This window comes from Morone saxatilis, unplaced genomic scaffold, assembly GCF_004916995.1.
Source record: "Morone saxatilis isolate NCDOM2014 unplaced genomic scaffold, NCSU_SB_2.0 Contig9, whole genome shotgun sequence".
Classification (NCBI taxonomy): domain Eukaryota; kingdom Metazoa; phylum Chordata; class Actinopteri; family Moronidae; genus Morone; species Morone saxatilis.
Window position 1 is genome coordinate 22003882 of NW_023340268.1, and position 7330 is coordinate 22011211.

General features: G+C 40.0%; 1 protein-coding gene across 1 annotated transcript in view; it reads right to left on the reverse strand.

Annotated features, from left to right (window-relative positions):
* Positions 1–7330, reverse strand: part of scin (scinderin) — a gene marked incomplete in the record, with an annotated part of 23822 nt that overhangs the window by 5670 nt on the left and 10822 nt on the right.

Below are 7330 nucleotides of genomic sequence, written 5' to 3' on the forward strand. Positions count from 1 at the left end.
ATCAGCTGGCAATTGAAACAAAGAGAGAGGTGACTTAAGAATTACAATGCCATTGCTGACTGTCACCAACCAGACAAAATTCAAACGCATCACCAACCACAATAGAACTGGACATTACACACCCACTCAACCAATATCTCACCCCACTGCCTTCTGGACGGAGGTACCGAACACTGAGGTGCAAGAAAGTTCGCTATGGGAAAAGCCTGATCCCTGCAGCTATTGCTGCTTTAAACAAAGGGGCGCGCTGAGTGTGTAACCTGTCATGTATTATTTATTTGATTGTTTGTTTTTTTTGTTTTAGATTTAGTAAGATTTGTTAATTGTGGATTGCGTGTTTCTTTGTTGAGTGTATGNNATGTGAACATGAATTTCCCCCTTGAAGGACAATAAACTGAATTGATTGATTAATTGATAAGCCGTAATTTTGCAACCTGACTGCACCAGATGAGAGGAACTAGAACTACCTTGTGAGTCCAGCTGCCTCTCAAGGTTAGAGACAAGAGTCAACAGTACAAATATGTCTTTGGAATAAACTGTGTGTTCTATTAGCAATGTTAGTGATCTAATGCAGTGCCTGAAATGGGCCAGTATACACTGGTACTGAGTACTGGCACTTCAGATTTTTGCCCACATGAGTACCCTTACTTCCTAATGAGTCTACCCACCTCTGGTCAGCATGGCTTTACCCATAAGGTGACAGAGTTGCAGACCCCTGTATTTTTTCTGAAGGGTATACAATAAAAGTCGTGAAATAATTGCCTACAAATAACTTTACTTTGACACTTTGGATACCCCCAACCCTGCCTAGTCTGTTTAGTTTTTGGACTGGTATTTTTCAAAACACAGTAGTACAGTAGTAATACAAGATTTAGGCACTCAAATGCCTAAGTAACTGTGTCTCTGTGTACAGACATAGCTAGACCTTGTTGAAATGGATGGATTTAAAATGGCAAAATAATCTGGGTTAGGGTTTTGCTGTGTTTAGGGTTTGGGTTGTGCTGCATTAGGCTACATTTTTGGTCTAATTCAAGCACTGATCTAACAACCTTCTAACTGTCAGAAAGCACTTAGCAAGAGTTTTTCCCATCTTCAACTAAATTCTGTCAAATGAAATGATGCAACTTTAGAGACTTTCATCAAGAGTCACATCAAGTTAACTTAGTGTGCATGTATGCAGGACAACGTCCCGTGTGATAAAATGTATGATGCAAAATTACATTGTCTCATTTGATGTGATAGGTTAATATTTTTTCCCTAATGTAAGTATCAGTATTTAAGTCAACCAACTGACCAATCCTCCCAAAAATGTCCAGTTTTCCTTTTACAGTACATTAAATTGAATTACTGTTTTTCTGTGTGTGTGAACACTGTACCATGTATAGTTTAGCCATTTTCCTGTTAGACATGTCTGCTACTATATCATCATCATCATCTCCCTCTGACAGCTTTGGCATCACTCCAAGGACCTGTTAGTGTGGAAACATTTGTATTACAAGTAATTCAGTAATTCAGGCTAACAAGAAAAATGTAAATCAGTACGATTTGCCTTTCTGGTAAACTGAATTAGGTTAGCTAGGATGGCAAGCTGTTAAAGGAATAATTCTCTATACATTACATACAAAGCTGCCGTCAAGATGTGGTTAGCTTAGCTTAGCATAAGGATTCTACAGCGAGAAACAGCTAGCCTGGCTCTGTCCAAAGTAAAAAAACAAAACAATTTTGCTTCACATTTGGTGGGTTAGGGTTAGGGTTAGGGTCAGGGTTAGTTATTGATTTTAGTTTGAGCCGTACACAAACATGTAAAAACAACAAAAAAGGGAGCAATCATTTCCTGGGGCTGTCATGTTCTTAAATTGAGGTTGCCAGGTTTGGTGGGTGGATGGTACACTGCTGTTCTTCAATAAGAATAGTTCCAGCATGGATCTTCCCTTAAAACCACAAACTGTTTTACATTTCTGTTTGTGATCTGACATCTCGACTCCAGGTCTGTACTTAACATACAGACATGAGATTGAAATCCATCTAAACATCTCCCACACAGAAAAAGCAAAATGTTCAGTTCTGTTTTAATTCAATAGATTTATTTAATAATAACTCAGACATATCATGAGACATGTGGGTGATAAAGAACTGCATATGTAAAATAATGTATCACAGAACAAGTTGAGACTCACATCAGTTAACTCGGAAGGTTCACTTCCTTCTTCTACAACCACCAGTTCAGCACGAGTGCTCCGCTCGTTGTCACGGATTCCTCTGGCCACTTGTGTTGCCTTCAGTCGCTCAAACTTGTTACACTTGGATCCGCACCACTGATAGATCTTCTACAAATTGGCAGACAGGGAATCATAGAAACTTCTGTATAGATAATCCAGTTTGCAAACATTCAGCAAGAAAACACTGTGCCCTTACGTCGCCAAGGTCGACGATGAAGCAGTCTCCACTGTTGAAGCTGGACCAGCTGAGAGGGACCTGAGTGGCCCTGACGACCCGCCGGCCCTTGATGTGGAGGAGTCTCTGTGCTGAAAGGTCATTGGTGACCACATGGTGGAAACCCGAGGCCACGCCTCCTATCTGAGGGACAGAGAACACTGTCAGCTTTATTGAATTTATTACTTTATTACTTTTGTGGCCAAGTATAATGCTGCTACACCTCTGGAAATCATTGTTTAAACTCCAGTTAAATATATATATTTTTTCCATTTGAGGTAATTAAAGCTAATATTTAGTGCTAATCACTATATATACTATAAGTATTTTTCCTTAAAATTGCAAGAAAAGGGTCAATGCCATAAAAAGTGCTAAACATGTTTAAGCATCCAAGAGAACAAACATTTTGTCTTTTGTAGCCACATGGCCTTTCCTCTAGTGCCACCCTTGAATATTATCAAATTGTCTAGATGTTGTTGTCTTTTGCATGGTGTAGTATGGATGAACACTACAGCCTCTAAGGGGTTGCTAGGGAAGTGTCTGTAAATAAACGTATATAACAGTTCAACTATAATTGAGCGTCAAGTCATAATTGTACATGATGTCCAATGATGTTCAATTTTCAGACCAGTAATGAATTTGATCCATACTTTGTAAGTGATCCCTCGCTTGAAGTAGCTGGTGAAGGCTGTTGACTCGACTCCCTCTAGTTCTCTATATTGGACCGGCTTTCCACACGAGGTAGTCATCCAGCTGCACAGTAAAGATGGCCGCAGCGGTACTCTCATCCTGACTGCACTCCTTTCCTTTAAAAAACAAGCACAGGTTTAAATTAAGATCAAATGACATTGGAAAATTACAGGTGCATCCATTTCTACTGCATATATATGAGAATCCACTGATCTTCTGGCAGGCATTTGCTGGGCAACAAAACTGAAGGTTATACATATAACCAATGTTTTCTGAAGGTGGGAAAACAGGTACAACACATAAGTATGGGGATTGTGTCCTCACGAGACCAGCCTGAAGAAACTCTTTCAAAATGCCTATCAAGGCCAATGAGACTGTCGCAGGCAGGGGAAGTCCCATCTTCCCATTGGGCTACAAAAGACAGTCCCTCCTCCTAAATCTAAACAGCACTTCACAGAGTTAGAAGGTGGTAAGGGGCTGACCTGTATTGTACTAACTACTATTCTAAGTATGGGGATCTAGCATTGTGCCCCGAGACTCCCCTGGAGCTAGACCGCAGTGAGGAAGAAACTTCCCTGCTGACATAACATCTAGGCAATTTTACTAATGTATGTACAGAAGCTCAGCTCATTACAGAATAAACATGCTTCACTGAAACCCCTTTAAAAAGAATACCAAGAGAGAGCCATTCCAAAACGTGTAAGCATGGGAAATTGCCTCTAGAACCCAATGAGAAAGGCGGAAAGTACCTTCCCTTTGACTGTGTTAGCTAATCAGACAAAAAGATTGTCCGTTGTCTGCATCTCCTGCGTTCACTTAATATAAATGTGTTCACAAATTAGGTAAGCGCTGTTGTTCGGCCGATGCAAATGGGGGTGCAACATCACTTTACAGTTGTTCAGCACAATCTGTGCTCTATGTGTGTCCCTTATGTGCATAGCTGAAGACAGGGCCAATAAGAATGCAGTCCTATAAAAGAGCATATCAATACCAATAGACTTTAATGGTTTGTCTAGAACCAGGGCGAGGTCCCACCGTAGGTTTGCAGAGACTTCTACCATAGAAAAGGAACAACATTTTTCCAATAATTCCTGAATGAATGTCAAAACATCTACTGTGGACCTCTGGAAAGGAAGAACACTTAGATAGTAGCCTCTGCACGCAGGGAGGCACCAGGGCTTCCCGTTCAGCAGTACCATGATCACCGTGAACCATGCCTTCCTGGGCCAGCAAGGGGTGATCAGAATAATATAATATCCCACTAGGCACATGCACTCCAGTATAGTGTGGAGAAAATGCATAGAGGAGTGTCTGTGGTCACTGATGGGCCAGCGTATCTAAACCATGCATGTTCAGGTCCCATGGCATGAAAGAACATAGGACCAAATGCGTTTTCTTTTTAGGCAAACAGATCTACATCAAGGTGGAGTTGCTGCTCTCCGCAGCGCATCTTCGTGCTTCCTCCTCTGATAACAGCAGGTCTGAATTTGATTCAAACCCTGTCAGACAAGTCCTGTGGGTTTGACTGCTCATTTGTGTCTGTAACAAACAGGCCTGTACAATACAGTTCTGTTTGTGTACTTATAGGTTGTGAATGGTCATAAAAAAGTTTTTCAATTTGGTCTATGAAAATCTGTGGCAACCCTGTCAACGGGGATTAACTTATTTTTAAACTTAAGATAACGTACTACAAAAAAGAAGCTTCATGGTACAAAAATAATAATCAAAGAAGGTTCAATTGTGCATATGCAGTCAGCTCATGTTGTCACCTTGCTAAAGCATGCAGACTTTGGCTGTGGATGAAGGTCTTTCCACCAAGGCCAATTTCTTTGTTTAGAACTTCTACCTAAAATGTTTTCTCACTCTAGTAAATTTAAGTTTTGCACGCAAAAGTAACATATTTTAATATCTTACTATGGTCACACAATCCTGATTTGAGACATAAGATGGCACAGTGGTTACATACACATTCAGGAAAATACACCAACATCTATTTCAGCAGATCATTACATCAATTACATGAATAACTAATACTATTTAATAATCCAAAAATCATTTTTAAAACTATTAATAGGTAGGCATGCGGTTAAACAACACTTAATACAGAATAAGCTACAATCTTACACAAATCATGATTGCAATGGCTACAGAGATTTCTGTCCATTGGTCATTAGATGGCAGTGTTGATGCATGATAAATAACACCAATGTCAAACGTCAAATCTAGGAATTCTATTCATCAAGAAAAAGTGCTGATGTCAGCTGGATTACTGATTGACCAGGGATGCACTTACATTTTATGATCTGGCTATTATCCCAAATATATACTGTCATATACTGTTATCTCAGGGTGAGAAATGAGGGTGAGATGGAGAGAAATTAATGATACGTGGTATGTGTTGTGTGCATAACAGTGAGTAAGGGAGAAGGTGGGTGTGTCTACAGTCTCTTTTCATAGTCTTTACATCTTGCCGTTGCTTCATTGCTTCAACAAGATTAATATTTACTAGGGGTGAACAGTACATGTACTTTGTATATCTTATATCAAACTGGGGGCTTAACTACTGGAGACGTGTGACGCCAGTTACACAAATCTGGAGGGTCTCGGCAAAGGTTTATTCTAGAGGCCAAGATGTCCTCACATTTAGTCCCTAATATGGGGCAAGACACCAGATTTGCAATATTCATAACTATTGATGCCTAGCTTCTTGATCAGATGGTAGTCATGCTAGTCTATACTGTAACTGTAACCAGGCCCGGCCCTAACCAATTTGGCGCCCTAGGCAAGATTTTAGGTGGCGCCCCCCTTGCATCGCAGTAAATTCCACTGCCAGTTATATCAAGAATAAAATGAAATAATAAAATTGAAAAACGCTAAGAGATGCATTACTTTCACCTGTACGTGGACGATGGAATGACTATACAGTGGCATTTTTTCTGATATGCAAAATTAAGATTAGATTTAATCTTAGTGTCATTTCAGGTGATAATATAAACATATGGAGATGTATTCCACATTAATGATGCGTGCACTTTAACATCGGGTGCTAAACGTTTTACCACTATAAATGGTACGGTTTTATTAAAACGTAACTGTGGTTAACCTAATAAAATCCCACCGCCACGGGGTGTGTTTGAGCTGGCGCCGAAACAGTGCAGCATTCAGCTGCCGACACTCAATCTCTGTCTTTTTCACGATGTTTTATTCTTTTCATCAGCAACTCCACACATGCTTTTGCTTTTAGTAAGCTTAAACAGTGATCGTGCTGTCAGGCCAGGTAATCACTGGCAAAAACACAAAATATAAACATCACTACGCTTAATGGCACGGGCATAGTTATTGATATTTTACATAAGTTACAATCACGTTTGGTATACCTATCAAACTCACCCAGCTCAGGCTTGTCAGCCAGGAGCAACTGCAACGGCACAGCAAGCTACGAATAATGACACCGAAGAAAAAATAAGAATAATACAAGGGATTGGGAGCTGCTGCCGCTAGAGCGCACGCTATGAAGCTCCCAACAATATAAAATAGTTTTAGGAGACAAATAACATATCTATTTTAGGGATAACAATAAAACAACACTTTAGCACAATAACTGAACTGCGTAACACAACAAAACAACCCAAAGGCCCTTCCAACTCTAATAAATACAAGCGTGTGCTGAAAGGCAATAACATTGACTGACTGTTACAAGCCCAGGAGCAAACGCTTTGTAACCAATAATTAAATACAAAAAAAAAAAAAAAAAAAAAAAAAAAAAAATTAGAAATAATTAGACAAATTGGTAAACAGCCTGCATGAATAGATCTAATCTATACAAATGTTCCCCTGAGAAATTATAAGGGTGCGGAGTATTATATTATATATAGGGGCCCCTCCATAACATGAACTCAAGTTAAACGCGAGCTAATGCGATTTATTGTTGAACAAACCGTGTTTTAGGGCTAAAGGTTAGGCTACGTTCTTGCAACAGACAAATCATTTGCATCAGCATTTTCGTTTACTCTACCTTTGTGCTTTGGTTGCGCGTTCTTTCCTCCTCTTCTTTTCTTTTTTTCCTTCCCTGGGGCCACGCGAGAAAGTTTTGCTCGTTTTGACATTGTTAATGGTTTCTGACAATCAGAAAACTCAACCGATCTCTCAGAGAACAGGCTAGGAGGAGGAGGGGGGCGGGGGGCGTGGACAAACCTTGCCCAGTCAA